This window comes from Cygnus atratus, chromosome 22, assembly GCF_013377495.2.
Source record: "Cygnus atratus isolate AKBS03 ecotype Queensland, Australia chromosome 22, CAtr_DNAZoo_HiC_assembly, whole genome shotgun sequence".
Classification (NCBI taxonomy): domain Eukaryota; kingdom Metazoa; phylum Chordata; class Aves; order Anseriformes; family Anatidae; genus Cygnus; species Cygnus atratus.
This window is the reverse complement of record NC_066383.1, coordinates 4,177,612-4,194,152: the sequence shown is the minus strand read 5'-3', so window position 1 is coordinate 4,194,152 and position 16,541 is coordinate 4,177,612. Positions and strand designations below refer to the sequence as shown.

The 16,541-nt window shown below is 44.1% G+C and overlaps 1 long non-coding RNA gene across 11 annotated transcripts in view; it reads right to left on the bottom strand.

The window, feature by feature from the left end:
• The window catches only part of LOC118252531 (uncharacterized), a 51,048-nt gene that overhangs the window by 18,770 nt on the left and 15,737 nt on the right, over positions 1–16,541 (bottom strand). For 7 of the 11 annotated variants that reach the window (XR_004780158.2, XR_004780155.2, XR_004780163.2 and 4 more), the window contains 3 exons: positions 16,453–16,484; positions 10,440–10,519; positions 8,011–8,214 (listed from right to left, as the gene is read on the bottom strand). This is a non-coding gene — a long non-coding RNA (uncharacterized LOC118252531). Of the gene's footprint in view, positions 1–8,010; positions 8,215–10,439; positions 10,520–10,986; positions 11,474–13,893; positions 13,930–16,452; positions 16,485–16,541 lie in introns of those variants that run through there. The other 4 variants (XR_004780161.2, XR_004780162.2, XR_007709108.1 and 1 more) reach the window with 3 other exon arrangements.

Here is a 16,541-nt window from a genome sequence, read left to right as displayed (position 1 = left end):
GATTAAAGTGTGTTTGCACCCCAGAGGAACAGTAACTTCAAGCAGAAAAAAAGTGTCGCACATCTAGTCATGCCATCAATTAGAATATCTGCTGCTGTTACTGACATGAGGAACTGAGATCTAATATTAAAACAGAAGTCACCTAATTACCTTCACCTCAGCACCTTCACTACATCTGTCAGTGCCTGGCTATTTGGGAACTACCTATGAACCATGAAGATTCCTCTTTTGGGATGAGAGCAAGAGAGACTCACAGCACCGATGTCTATTAAGACGCTTTCTTTTGGTGGCATGACTCTCCTTGTTTGTTTTCTGGTGATTTTAGTCAATTATGTCTTTACCCAATTAGCACAATCATATCTAATTATGTAATTAGGGTAAATATGTAATCTAATGACAATGTTCAATTATCATACATATCGATGTCATAAAAGTTCCTATTAAATATAGTGGTAGGGAGAATGGCATCACATGGAGCCGTGCGTTCCTATATAAGTTCATGTGCCCCAGCGCCTATTGTTCATGCACCCTTTTAGGCCCCTCGCTGTTTCAGAATCTGAAAAATGATTTCACACGTCTGTGGACAAAAGGAAATCTCCGTCCCAGCCAAGCCAGTTCTATTTTAAAGCGACAGTATAATCTAAAAATGATGCCCTTTACTCTGTGTAAATCTGACTTGTTAAATACACACCGTAGCTGCAGTAAACATGGGGGAAAACCTGTCCTCCATCAGGATCAGACAGCGCTTGTGCTCAGTGATTTTCAAATGGGGAGGACACTTCATTCTAGCAGTTCCTCTCAGCCAGATCTGGGGCTTCTGTCTCCAAAATTAATGACAGCCCATGCCACCGACCTCAGAAGACCTGAGATCAAGGTGCAGGTTTGGTCTGGACTAGGACGTTGTGCAGAAGCGTCGCTCGTTTTACTGCGCGTTCCCTTCGTGGACTTCAGGTGAGAGCAGATCTCAGAAACCTGCTTCCCTTACTCTACGCTAGATGAATCCAAGCTTTACATTTAATTTCCCAAGACAGCTGGCAGAATTCAAATCCAGCACTGATTTTGAGGATTTAATGGCTGGAATACTCCATTCTTCTAAAACTTTCTTCTGTGCAAAGCAGCAATTTAGTCATGTTCTATGGAAAAGCAGCACTTCAGAGGGTACAACATCCCCAAATTATAATGACACAGAAAATAGTCCCCCATGTATTAAGCCCCTGCAGCTATTCCACACTTGTGTGTGTTTACAGACCACTCATTGACTTTACAGAGTCAAGATAACAATGATGCCAGCGATGGAAGCTCAGTACAAATGAGCTCAAGAAAGCAGAACTCTATTTTGTTATTACCAGCAGCAAAATCATCAGCTGAGATTTGGGTCCAAATTTTTATGGCTGTGAAGGATACCGAAGAAGGAAGAACCCACCTTCACTTTCAGATCCCAAGCAGGCTACTGCAGGGCTAGCCAAGGAGGGGGTGGGAAGCAGAAAATCCTCATGAAGCAAACATACTTCCTGAAGTCATTGAGAGAAAAGTAAATACCAAAACCCACAAATGATATTGTTCCAGTTTGAGGTCTGAAATCTTGTTTGCTAAATTTCAGCCTGGAGTGATCCGTTAAAGAGAGGACTTTCAAAAACCTCAGCCTGATGAGATTTTACAATGGAAATGCTGACACGATTCCTACTGATCAGCTCTCTCAGTTAATTTTATTCGATGCAACTTTGCTATTGGGACTTGGTTGTGATGAGGAACCTCGAGAGGTTCAAAGTTTATCTCTAGGCTCAAAGAACTCTCCTAGAAGCCTGGCAGGTGGGCTAAGAAGGTTGGGAACTTCAAAAGCCTGCAAGTTAAGGCAAGAAGTCTCCTCAGCTGGGCTCAGCTGAAATCCAGAGCAACTATAATGTTTTGAAAGCTTTCCAAAATTTGTCAAGGCATTACAAAAATGGTCTGTGCCTGAATTTTTAGCAAGAGTTACAGCAATCCAAAGATTTACTCAACATGACATTTCAATATCTGGTAGTTTCTAGGGGAAGGGTAGCCACACTCTCGCTCCTGAACCATGCATAGCTTTTTGTCAGCAGCTGGAGCACAGCAGCAGCCCTGCATTGGATAACATGACACAGATGGGTCTAGGGACACTAGTGGGCAACGCTGCAAAGCTGACAACTCTAGATGACCCCAAAACCTCATATTTTTTGCCCAGACCTGCCCTGTGCCTGAGCAGTGACCTATGGTTTTGGTGTGAAGCTCAGCGAGCCCAGGTTGAGCACTCTTGTTCGAGATCCCGCACAGCATGCAGAGGACCCAGAGCCAACGCTGGTTTTGCACACACAGAAAGTAAAAGGACTCCTAGGGGATTGCCAGAAAGCCATATCAAAGCCTGGTGCCACTTCCAGGGTGGCGTGGCGAGGCTGCTTTCCACTGTGATACCAAGCATCTTCAACCAAGGACACCTCTCCTCCTTCAGGTCACCGTGGCTGCTGCTCCTACGTTATGGAGACTGCCTGGCTCAAGGACAGGTGTCTGCCTCTCAAACATCCGTGTCTAAGAACATCCTCTCCTTATTTTCTCCCTCGCTGATTAAAAGCAAATAAACAAAGGAAAAAAAATCAGATTACTGAAGTAGTTATTTATCTGCCTTTTAAGAGTTTAACCAGATTTGATTATCTGAATAAGAGTATTTGGATAAGGTTCAAATTCCAGGGTACACAATCACATTCTGCTTATCATGATTCCCATTTGCCACTGCATATGGTTATACTAATTACCCGAATGCTATTGTGTGCTCCTCTCTGCTGACAAAGGCTTACTGTGCTCCACACCAGACGAGACTGGGAAAAGGGGGAGCAGGCAAGTGAAATAATTTTTGCACCCCAGTGGGTGCCATGTAACACGCTTGTCTGCGAGCAGCGTTACAAGAGCTTTCAGTGAAAGATGTCATTAACAGAAACGAGAAACAGTCTTGTTGTTTTGAGGGAGAAGGACACGATTTACCAAATCTGAAGAAAAAGAAGAGTTTGCTTTGGAAGAGGTTTGTTTTTCTTCCTCAGACAAGAACTACTGCTTCTGGATTAAACTGTAACTCTGGCAAAATGAAACACGCTTGTAGTAAAGCTCCCCCAGATGCAGACACAGCCACGCAGTTCTACAGGAGGCATTTTTTTCCCTCTTGGGAGGCACTAAAGCAATGGCTGCATATTGATAGAGAATGGGACTGCATTAATTAAGGTAGCACGTTTTTTTGAGAGGATATTGTGATTTTTTCATGTCCCCAAGGCCTTCCTGGTACAGTCTATGTGCAGATGCTCTGGGTTGTTGCCAGCTACAGCGACTGCCTTCTATTTCCTTAAGTTCCCCTGCAACAGCAAACTGGGGGAAGCTTCCAGTACTTCCTGCCCTGAGCCATTTTGCAGCGCGCCCGTGCACGGTGACGCGGCCGCTGTGCCTCAGTGACAGATGAAGAGATCTCTGTGCACCCTGCATGGCACTTGGATCAAAGCTGCTGCATAAATGCAAAGCTCCTTATCAACAAAGTGAGAAAGAAAAAAAATCATAAGGAAAATACAGGTAGAAGCTCCGCAGACTCCAATTAGTTTTTTTTTCCATCCTAAAGGGAAGATGCATTTCAAGGTTCTTCACATCATTTTGTCAGACTCGAGTTTCGCTCTAAAACTTAATGAAGTGCAGTGAAATACAACCGGCAGAAAAGAAACACAAATGAACGCTGAGAACACAATACGGTGCTTTCCGAAAAGATGAGCCGAAAAACAAAGGGCAGGGGGAGAACATCAGAGGCTATGGTTAATAAAAGGTGGGGGGAAGCTTAACGAGAAAAAAAGCTACATTAAATTAAAAAAATGTAAGAGGAGGAGGAAGAGGGGAGGGGAAAGGAAGGGCACACGAGCTAGAGGCAGGGAGGCAGAAGCTGGAGCCAGGCCACACCAAGAACTAGGTTTGGCTCCAGGGGGGCAGTTTTAGCAGCATCAAGCAAACAGGTATAGCAAAAGAGCACTCCAGTACAAAGACCTGAGCTACACATCAGAAACCAGGGCTCTGCCGTGCTCAGAGAGTGATGCTGGTGCTGCTGACCCAAGTGCTCACTCTACCAGTGTCCACGCCAGCATCTCCCCTGCGGCCACATTGCCATAGAAGACCATGGCATCCAAGAGGCTCCTTTGGGCACGTTCCCCCTGCCCATTCAGCGGGGCCCACAGCATCTCCAAGCACAGCTGCCCCTTTTTCCTTGCCAAGCAGTAGAAAACCAGTAGCCCCCAGCACATGTGCTGAGCCTCAGAGCAGGACGCGGCAGCTCTCCTCCCAGCAGCACGGCCGACACCTTAGTCCCATGCCTAGAGGAACATTTCTGCAGTTTGCTTGCTAAGCATCCAGCCACGTGTAGATCAAGTCTCTCACCCAAAGAAAAAAAGCTGGATATTGATTAGCAGATCCCAACATAGTCGGTGAGAGACTGCACCGAAATATGGTACAAAAGAAAAGTCTGTTTCCTCTTTCCTCTCCCTAGATTCAAATACTTGTTTTCTAATCCAAAAATATGCTTTCAAATCCTCCACAACCCCAACTGGAGCATCTCATTTTGCAGCACATCTGCCCAATTCCTTTCCCATGGGCTCGTGGCACTCGCAGAGCAATGTTACCTGAAGTGCCAGCCTCCAAAAACATCAGTGACAACTTCTGGGCTTTTCTCAGCATATTCTGCCAGGTGCCTGGCATCTTCAGATGGCTTTACAGGGAAGAGACCACCGTGCAGAAGTATGCCTTATAGTGGGAACTCTTTGGAGGTTAGACTAAATGAACCAAGACTTTCTTTATAGCCGTAAATGTAGGAATCTAATGCGATGGGTATTTAGGGAATTTAAAAATAAAATAGTAGTAGTAATAATAACAACAATAATAAAAGCAGACAAACAAAAAACACGGCAGCCTCTGGAAAAACCAAATCTCACTGCCACTAGTAAATGCAACCTCATCCTGCCTCTGTCCTAGCTCACGATGACCGATGCTCATTCCACTGCGGCTGAAGCAACATCCACTAGCGAAGGGGAAAACAGGGCAGGAACCAGCACCAGGAAAGTTTCGGGACACTGGGAGCCTCCAGCACTTACACAGGTGATAGCAAGCAATGCCCAGAGGAGATCTTGACCCAGGGTCCGTGTTCTGGGCAGTATGTCACAGCATGGCTTCCATATGGCCTTGCGACACTTGTCTGGAAGAGATGTGTCCTTCACCCTCCTCAATCACCTCTTACTGTCCATTTTACGAAGAGCCAAAGCACTGCTTGTGGACACGTGCTACAAGCCCTGCACACGAAGCACCCTGAGCCCACGAGACCAGAGACACGGGTCCCCAAAAAAGGCTGCACAGCACTGCACGGCCCGGCCAGCAGCAGGAGATCTGCTGGAAACCACACACCTACTGCAGCCACGGCTTCCCAACTTTGTGTCCTACATGTGCAGGAAGGGAATATTGCCTGCCAAAATGCACGGTCATATAAAATGGCCAACCGTACGTTTTTTGAAAGAAAAAGAAAAAGCTCATTTCAGTTCACAGGGAGAAAGAAATGCAGTTAGACTGCAATTTTATTAGCAGATGCCTTCTTTGCCATCATTTTATGCTTCTATAATAAATAGAAAACACATAGAAAACCCTGGAAATTCAGCAAGGAAAAAAAAAAAAACATTTTTGGACTGCAGCAGCATGTGTCAAACCAGCCAAGTTCAAAAACAGAGAAATTTAAAAGTGGAAATACAGACCAAATCTTTGGGTAGAAATAACACTGAAAGCTGCTGGAAAGAAACAGTCAGACTTTATTTTGAGTTCACGTTCTAATTATTTTTGTACAGAATCTGTATGTTGGGGTTTTAAAAAAACTTCTTCAGAAATAATTGTTCCACTTTCGCAACTGAAAAATGTTAGTTTTACACAGCAGGTTTTATATTGCCTGCTTACGTGGTTTTTTTCCCCTGCTCTACCAATCTTTCGGAGTTTATAGCATGTTTTTTTTTCCCCCTTAAAAACTATTTAAAAAGAAATAAATACCATGAAATTAGGAGGAATGGGATTCTACAATAAACTAATTTTAAAGGGAGAGAGGAGTTGGAGGGCTGATCCCTGCTCTGCCACAGAGCTGCAAGCCTGCAGCGTGTCCGGAGATTGGAAGTTACTGGCTATAAAGACGAGCAGAGGCGCCTATTGCTCTCACAAACAAATCACCGTCACGAAGCAAAGAACGGATCCCTGCTACTTTATCAATGCAACAATTCTCCCTGCGTCCCCACAACCTCGGCATTCGACAGCCTAAGAGCCACCTCTGCCCCTGCCCCACTGCCAGACCTGCGGGTAACGTAGCTGAGATTTCATTTCTTCGGGCTGATGTCAAATACCTCCCCTGTCCCATTTTATTCAGGCACAAACGAGCTGCTGGTTTGTCTGCGTGTATTTTAACACTACCCAAAGCTGAAAACTGATATGATAATTGCAGAACAAGATTTGCAGCTCTCATTTTGTATTTCTTAAAAAGAAAAAGGGAGGAGGGAAGTGCATTAGACGGAAGACACAAACAGCAGAGTTCAACATTGCCAGCTGAAACGCAGAAACACCACTTTGTGCACTTGCCAGACAGACACATACCTATAGATACAAGCTTGTGTGGAATATGACCACAAGTTCGGATCTACGGGTTTGTGGCAACAGGCATGGAGCTCTTCTGTAATTTGCTAGGTTTGGCTTTTATTTTTTGTTTTTGCCTTTTTTTTTTTTTTAAGAGGAAAACCATTTCTGCAAGTGAAATTTCAGAGCTGTTAGTAAGCAGCAGCCTTCACTCCCCCCCGCACCCCAACACCCCTTCTCTGAGGGGGGAAGAGTTGCTAATTGGCTTTGCTATAACATCAGCTCTGCTGCTACAGCTTCCTTTAAAAACTCAGCAAAATAAAACAAATTTGAAAATAAACAACATAAAGCAAGAGGTCTGCCTTTCTCTCTTACAGCTACTTGGCTAGACAGGACTACCGAGGATTACACAGAATTAATGGCCAACGTCAGTGGATATCGGTAACGGTGTAGCAAATTCTGAAAGAGCAGGTTTTGGACATACACAGCAGTGTTATACACATGCACACCCCCACCCCGCAAAAAAAAACTTGTCTCGTTTCCATTCTGGCAGCCTGGTTAAAACAGGCAGAAGAAACAACTGCGTAAGAGTTGTTTTAACTTTCAGAGAAGTCATTACTGAGCTGGGGTGCTATTTTAATTCTGTTTTTAAAGAAAGAAAAAAAAAGTCCTTTTACTTCACTAACCAATCCAGAAAATTCCCCCAACTCCAGCTCTCTGCCTGCATTTCTTCGTACAAATATAAAACAAATATAAAACTGCTTTAGAAGTTTTTCTAGTAAGTCTCAAAAAATCATCGCGGAGCAAAGTTTTGTCACTGCGAGCAAGAAGTGTTCCCCTCCTTCCCCCAAAGTTTCCAAGTTCTCTTTCCCGCGTAACTAACATTTCCCATTAATGAAATTTTATTGGGTGGGCAACTGGTGGGGAACGAGGCCACATAGCAGGCTGGCTGTAAGCTCCAAAGGGAGGTTTTTTGAACAAAATCAGTCAGAATAACTGTTGCCTAAAGAGTCACAAAATGTTCGCTCTCTACCTCTTCTCTTTCTTCAGAAGACAAACTAAATCAATGCAAGCTAATATTATTCTCTATAAAAATGAAACAGTCAGCACTTGGAAAATAATTTTGTTATTTGGATGCTTTTAAAAAGTTCTCCCACTTCTTGTGGAGGTTCTTAAAATAAAACACTTCAACCTTTCCAGCCTGGTAAGTATGCAATTAAAATATACAATTTTCCTTTATTGGAATGCTGCTTGAGCTGGGTTACACGAAACTCCTGTTCCATCCAGCACCAGAGACGTTAAACTTTTGCCATCTGTCCAAAGGTTATCTGCTAAATTGATTGTCTAAATTTAGATTCCTACACTTTCTACTGTGATACCTACCTTTAAAGTATCCAGCTTCTCCAAAGTTTTCAGTGCCCGAAATTCCTACCAAGAGCAGAAGCTGCAGGCGTGGAGCATCTTTGAAAAACCAGGAAAACTTTTACGTAGGACCCTAAATGCAATTTGGGAGCACCCGGCTTTCGGAAAGGTCTAGCCCTGCAATGTGTGCAGCAGTCAAGGCAATGGGTCGGGGAGCACGTGGTCCTGCAGACAGAACAGAGTCACATCACGCACAAATACACGTATTGTGCACTTCTTTGGAACCGAACTGCAAACGGAATATAACAAATGTTCCCCTACCAAAAATAACCCAAACCCTCCAACCACGAAGCTCATTTATTTCAGGGAACCTAAGACTGTAATTCAAATTGTCTCTTGACCCTTCTATTAGGGCCTAATAGGCACAGTATTAGGATCAGTAACACTGCTGCTGCCTGTATCAGTATTTCTTACAAGGGAAAGGCTTTTTTCCATCAGACTTTTGCATGTCACTCTTAAGTGATAATGCAATACTGCATAACAGAGAATATTTTCTTTATGAGCATATTCATTTTCTTTACTTTAATGTATGTATGTGAGGGTATGAGAATTTGCATGTATCCCCTGCTGGCAGAGAAATACCTTATTTTTTTGTATGAGATAGGAAAGTACTGAGCTCATTGAAGCACACATACTATGCAGAGGTTACATTTTTACTAGGTTTTCATAGTTCTAAAGCATTCTTCTTTTCCCTTAATATCTCACAATCTCATTTTCTAACCACTGGGGTATAGTTGAAGTCCCTGAAGGAAACCGAGATGTACCATTTGGGTGGCCTGTACATACCTCCTGTGGTAGGACATGCGGCCTCAATTCTTACTGGTTTGAATGGAGGTTGCAGGCACCCAACACACTTCAGCAACTGATCTTTATTAGGGAACTATCACAGCTCTTCTCAGAGGCAGAACTAAGCCAGACCTTCTAAGAGCCCACCGCAGGCTCGTAAGGGCAGCTGTTAGGTGTCGACCCAAAAAGAAAATATAAATATGCCCTTTATTTAGCTCCTGAACGAGGGCTGATCTCTGCTGCAGTTCTGGCCCAGCAGCTCCCACTGCCTTGCTACCTGACGGGCTTTCACAGAACAAAAGAGAACAAGTGTTAGGATCCATCACCATAGCTTCAGCTGTTAAAAAAGGAAAGAGAGAGAGAGAAAGCAGAAATAGCTATCTTTAGAAAAGCACCTATGTGTGCCAAATAAAGCACTCCGGCAGGTCCCCGCTAGGAATCTGATCGACCACTTCTGCACTCCTGTGAGCCCTGGGGAAAGGCAGCTGGGTGGCACAGACATTGCATTCAGTGGCACCCACATGCTGTAAAGGACGAGTGTCCAGGAACCAACCTGTTTCTTTTCATGCATTTTGCAAAACAAATTCAGGGAGAAGAATTTCTGAAACTGATAAAGGCAGCAGCAAAGGAACAGGATTTTGTGTTTTGCTTTTTTTTTTGTTTCTGTTTTTGCTTTTAAAATATATAGAGCATTAGTATTTTTTCAATATGTACTGCTTTTTAAAAAAAAATATTTCACTTACATCGAATATATTTGGGGGGGTTGAAGGAGATTATACAAGACCTGGGTTTTGAAACAATTCCCCACATTGATTATTGTACATTCCCCATACTGTTATTGTACCTTTTGAAAACCTGATGAACATACACACAGTGGCAGAAAATCTATGATAGGCAAACAAATCAATCGTCTTCACACTGCATTTGACTAGAATGCTAAGATTACAAACAAAAAGCCTCAACCTGTACATTAAGGATCATATTCTTTACATGAAGGACTGTGATATCTTTATGCCAAGGATACTCTGCTTTACTATTAATTCTATAACATGTCGACGATCACAGGAGCAACAAGGCTTTGGTTCTAGAAGCTGGGGCACCCAAAAAAAAAAGTAATACACCTTTCTTTAGTATTAAGCCAGTACAAGACTGGCATTTTCCAGATTTATAGCCAGAGGAATATAGAAGGAAACATGTAGAAATAAAGTCTCTAAAGACATAACACTGGTTTTGGTCTGTGGGTGGTATTCTTGCAAACCACAAAGCATAAATGCCCTGTCCAGGAAAATCGATCATTATGGAATGCATTGTGTGCCTGAGTAAAAAGCTGTTTGCAGCCATTTCATACTTCTGCCACGAAAATAAGTCAAATAAGAAACACGACCACTAAATAATTCCCATTCTTTTCCCTTACCACCCTCCCTCCCCTCCAGTCTATTCAGGCCTATAAATATATATTCATATATATTCATATATATTTATGCACACACACACTCTATCTTAGGTATAAAGACCTGTATCAACAGATTTCCGTACTTAAAATAAGAAGACGTTATAAGAAAAAGAAAGATACTGACTGGAGGATCTACGAGAAACCAAATTACCTCAGTAGCAGCACTTTACAAGATTTCTTATCGAACGTGCGCTGCCATATTGCTAGGCCCAAGTCTTCAAGGAAAGTATTCTGGAAGACAAAACATTTATGGATATTTTCATGGCAAATTTTCAAGAAATGGGTCCTACCTTTATATACCCAGAGGCTACAGCTTTAGAAGCAAAAGGAACAGACAAGGTCCTAAAAGAGAAATTACTCCCCCCCCTCCCCCCGACTTCCCAATTTTAATTATTATTATTTTTTTAAGCTTATTTTCCATGTTACACCTTGGATCGATCCGCTCCTGCCCTCCCACACACAATGAGTTAAATCCCTGGAAATAAAACATTTCTTATAACACAAGCATTTACGAAGTTTGCCAATTCTATCAGCACCAAAGCGATTAAGAAAAATAAAGCAACGTGGAAGTTGCAGCAGCAAATGCATCCCCTGCTAGTTAGTAACACGCATCAACTTCTTAAACCGATTAGTTATCGTATATAGATCCTTATCCAATTAAAGTCTGATAAAACAGAATCAAATAGGAGGATCGTTACCTGCTTTTGAGAAGGTTCACCAAGCAAGCATTTTAAGCTTTTTGACTCTTTTAACACTGATACAAGGAATAATTATTTCTCTCTGCCGATGCGATTGTTAAAAGAAGAGAAACCCCGGATTGTGGTGGCTTCGTGGATGCTATTCTTTTTGCACCACAGCAGGATTCTTGGCTGCCAGTCCAAGCTGCTTTCACTTGCCAAGTTTTAAGATGCCGGTTTTGCCTTTCATTTTATTGTTCCTTTCGCAACGTTAAAGACCGACTTAAAAAACCATGCACAGCTGCTATCGGGGAGGGGGGGGAATTATTTGAATTTTGCACAAGAATGGAGATGAGGAAGGAGCGCGCGGTGATGTAACCACAACGACACCCACAGAAATATTTCCAATATTGGGGAGGACGGACTCACGCTCCGAATCCTGCCGTTTCCCTACACGCAGTTGGGATCTTAGTGTAAGAGCAGGAAATAATAAAAGCGTCCAGATCTACGACCAACCATAGCCGCGCTAGAGGTGGAGGTTGATACTTCTCCCCCCCCCCACCACCCACTTTTCTAAATCCACTTTCTGCGGCTTAAGACTATTCTTCCTCACTGAGGATTTCTTCCAGGGGGTGCAGGGAAGCAGAGGTTGGGGAGCAGCCGAACAAAAGGATTCCCCCCGCACACGGACGCCTTCCCCACCCTTTCGCTGCTTCCCTCTGATAGGAGCTCGCCCATGCCCCAACGCCACGGCCTCTCCTTTGACGCAATGCCACCGTGAAGAGGCTCAGCATCACGGCGCAAAAGCTTCCATCAAAATTCAGTACGGGGCTGCGAATCCTTGCACCAAGCACATTCATTTATCGTAAGCAAGTCGTTTTTTATTTTTTGTATTTTTTTTTTTAAAGGAGGTCATGTAAAAGGAAGATGGGAATAGATTTTAAAAATCCCTAACTTTTCTCTATATGAATTTATTTATTTAATTTTACTTGATGTAGGACCAAAACTACCGGGACGGGTACCAAAGCTCGAATGCATTTAACTGAATAAACAGCCACAGAAAGTTGCTTGTGATCCTTCTCAGACTTTAACTGGCCATTAAAAGTGTTACGGTGGCTTACGGGCGATGTACGTGGTAAGGTATAGAGGGATACAACTCTTCCATCTGCGGGACTGCGTTCAGGCACACACGCAGCCAGTCTGAACAACTGCTGCTTGATACAGATGTTGGAGGGGCAAATACTTCTTATCTGGGTCAAGAAAATCCCCCCCTCCTACATGGTGCCATGAGTACCCACAGAGCCAGCCCTATATGCTCAAAAAGCCCGCAGGACAGTCAGAGAGGCTGAAGAGGACTATTTTTCACAGCACATAGGTGACTGTTTGTACAGCCTGCAAGGCAGAAAATGGAAGCTGTTTCAAACATACAGTAATCAAGGGTGAAAACAGCTCTGACACCAGCTGTTATATGTGCAGAGGTTTATGGCTGGCTTTACAGCAGAACTAACTGCAACTAGCAGAGGATGGATACACCCCCGGATTTCATATTTTAAGAGGGAAAGAGACAGACTACAGACAACCTAAAGTTTCTATGAAAACCAACAGTCTTCAACAAAAGCAGCATGAATTAATAAGAGCGAAAGAAAAACAGAAGCTTTGTTCTAAAGTGGAAGCATAAGATGTGAAATTTCAAAATCAGATGGCTTGGTCTGTGATTTCTTTCATTTAAATGAATTGATCTGTTGCTAAACTGCTGCTCCTGTGCCAAGAAACTTTTAACTCTTTCGGCTCAAAGCTCGCCGTGTTTTGCTATTTGCTCTCCCCTCCCAAGCACACTACGATTAAAGCAGAAGGCAGAAATTAAAAACAAAAAGAGGGAATAAAAAACAAGAGCATAAAAAACCAGGGGGATTAAACCCACGAGCACATACAGAAGACAAAAGAGCCGCGATATGGAGCGTATCGGTGCTTCGTTAGAACTTCTACTGTATAAACAGCGTGATTCGTGTTCTTACAGCGCTGCTAAAACTTGGAAAGGAGACAGAAAGGCCTTCAACCCTCACAATTCCACATCCAGCAACAACTCCGGGGCAAACCCAACAGAAACAGGGCTCGCAGCAAGAAAAACAACAGAATCCCTGTCCTATTTCATTGTAAACATTCACTTACCGAGAATGCCTTAAGCATTTCCAATAGAACCCCCTTTCCTACACATGTTCGCCTATGTGGAAAAGAACAAAACAGCAAACCGAAAAGCTCTCCAAACCAGCCCGAAAGATAGCCGTTTTGGTAAAAATTTAGGTGAGAGTTCCTAGTGCTTTTCCATTTTGCTTTGGGTTTGTTTTGCCCACTTAAAAAAAATAAAAATAAAATAAAGTAAAAAAAAAAAAATGAAAAGAGATATGTCGTAATTAGAGATAATTCCAGGGGAAAAAAATATTTATGTGCAGAACGACAACAAAAAGGTATTTCTCTGTCTACAGATCTCCCACTCTCCAGTTCTGCTGCAGTTCCCCCGAACTGCTGCTGCTTGCTCCAATCTGCTGCCTGCTTAACAGCGGAATGACAGGCAACATCTGTTTGTATAGAAGCCAACATCAAGCCTTCAAAATTTTTTTGGCTCAGTTTCTTTTTTTTTTTTCTTCCCTCTCACCCCCCCATCCCCCCTCCCCCCGGCAAGCTTTAAAAAAAAAATAGAAGGAAAAGAAAAAGTAAAAGCGCACAGAAAGGTTTGGAAAGCAGCTCAAGGGAGGCAGCAACTATTTTCCCTCGAGTTATTTCAAGGTACAGTACTTCGAGGATAACTCTTTCCTCTCTCTCCACCCGCCGTCACCTCCTCCCCTGCTCTCCCCACCCTCCAGCCTTTCTCTTTGCCCCACACTATTAATAAAGTATCGCACAAACTGGGGAAAAAAAAATCCAACGTACCTTGATCACTAAAAGGCCACTCCCTCCTATGGGGAGGGAGGGAGGGGGTTCTTCAGGAGGCAACTAAAAAAAATTGGACGGGGAGGGGAATAAAGGGATGGCTCGGGGGACAGTCGTGCCACAATCCTCTCACCCTTTTCTTTTTTTTTTTTTTTTTTCCCCTTTCCTCCATTTTATAGACTATAAAATACATCGTGCATATTTTCAAAATAAAATAAATTGTTTTGAAATAAATAAATACAAAAAAAAAATATCAGCCCGGATCCAAATACAATTCAAATGACTAACAGCGTCAGTCTACTGCCAATTCTGTGGCAAATCGGGAGAAAGCACACTAATTCCACATGCTGCGATGTGAACAACTGGAAAGGAACCAACTCTCTCGAAGTCACAATGAAAAGTACTGCGGTGCCCCCACCCCCAGCCCCACTGCCACCCTTCGCTCGGTGTCCCCCCCCCTGCCCCGTGCCCTCCTCCCTCCAGGAAAAATAAATAAATAAATAGATAAATAAATAAATAAACGAAGCCACTAATTTAACAAAGGGAAAGGGAGAAGGAAAAAGAACAACAAGCCCAACAAGCGGAGCTATTTAAAAACTCAGGGAACGTTTTATTCACTGGTGATTTGGGACAGTGCTCCCGCACACACACACACGCACACACCCCACATAGAAAACAAAAAAAAAATAATCAGACAAGTTGCTAAGGAGACTTGTGTAAACTCAGCACAGAGGCACATTTCTGGCCTTTCCCCCTATATTCCATCTCGTATTCCGATCACGCAGCACTGCGGCACGATTGCACCAATGCACTGCATTAATCTTGGCCTTAAACGGGCTGCCTGGCAAAGCACACGGGGTGGATATAGCAGCTCCTAACTCCCCAAGTTAAAGGCAGAGAGGGTGGCGGTGGGTGGGGAGGGCCGGGGGGGCGGGAACCTTCGTTCTGAATATAAAATATAGGAGCCGAGCTTAGTAAGGGAATTTTAAAGAGGAAGTGTTATCCGGGCATATATAGAAAGCTGCAAGCCTCCCCGCGCTTGCTTGCGTCTCTCTCTCGCTCCCCTCGCTCTCCCAACAAAATCCCCGTCCCCTGGCAGATGTCTGAAACCCTGCCAGAGCCAACAATGTGGGACCCACTCCCTGCCACCAGACGCTCGGGGCCGCAGACTGCCTCATTCTCCCAGCGCAGTGGGGTCAGATATCCATATTAAACAACCTTTTTTTTTTTTTTTTTTCCCCCTCCAGTCTCTGGTGTGTGTGTTCCTGAACCGCACCTTTAGAGATAGTTTCTTCACCTTCTGCTTTGAGGGAGGGGGGGATTAAATCAAGCCTGACCCACTCAGGGAAGGTGATGGTTGCTGCACAGCACCATCCATTCCTCAGTCCTCGGCTGGGACAAAATTCAACTTTTTTTTTTTTCCCTGTTCCTTGTTATTTGGGTGCAGGAAATCTCTTTCTGGAAGCCCTCCTTCCGTCTCTGACAGTCTCAAATCCTCTCCCACTGACAGACAGCTCGGGACAATCGTTCAGCACCTGCCTTTTGCTTGTCGTGTGCACCGCATTTCACGAGATGAGGATTTCAAGCCTCACGTGAGGAACCCGGTAATCTACAAATCCACCAGCATCATGTATGGGAAAAGCCAATGCCACGGGCTGTGCCTTGGGGTGAGCCCCAGAGCATCACCCCGCTTTCAGGCCCAGCTGAGGGCTTTTACTAAAGGTAAAACTCCAGAAGAGGAGCCCACACTGCCCTAATGAGCATCATCTTCACTTTTTACCAGCAAAAACGAGAGAAGCGAGTCCTTTGGTCAGCCCCAGTGCGTTTCCACGCCAGAGCTGAGTGTGGTCCCAGCACAGCCAACGTCCCACCACGGTGCCACCCCACCCAGGACAAATATCGTCATGCAGGGCGCATGTAGGGCCGAATGCTGATTCCCTGCCCCAGTGCTTGCTGTTCACACAAGGGACCCAAACCCCGAGCTACGCAGGGTGAGGGTGCTGAGCAGCCACACGTCCCACGGGCTTTGTCTCAGCTGCAACGCACGATGCAGATGGATAGCTGTGACTAATGCTCCTGACAAGGCATAAAGGAGGGACAATATGGAAATCTGAAAAGAAAAGTAGAGTCGGACTCCGAGCATCATGTGGAGAAAAGAGAGGCTGGCCATCAAGAGCAACTCTACTGGTATCTTCCACTTAATCTAATGACAGTCTCGCTCCTAAGAGTATTATCACGGCACCCAGTGGGGCCAGCGCTGGCAGTGCGCTTTCCTTTCAGCTCCAAATGACAGTGCGAGGGCATTACCGGTAGAGGAGAAAATTATAAAGGTCTAATCACTAAATGCAAGCTCCGAAGCAAGTGAATCTGCAGCACCTCATAGGAGACAAAGAACAAAATGCCTGTTTTAAAAATGCCTCTCTGTGGGTTCGTGGCTAGGAGGCTATGGAGCCACCTGAACCTCAATCCCTGAAATTCAGAGGTGTCCAGCATCGGTTCCACTCATAATTTCTCATTCCTCATGCATAGATGTGCAGGAAAGTGAAATATTGGACTCACCTGACTGCTTATCTTTGTTTGGGAAGAACCACCTGAAACAGAAACACCAAATGAATGAGTTAAAACTACCCATTTAAAAGAAAGGTTTG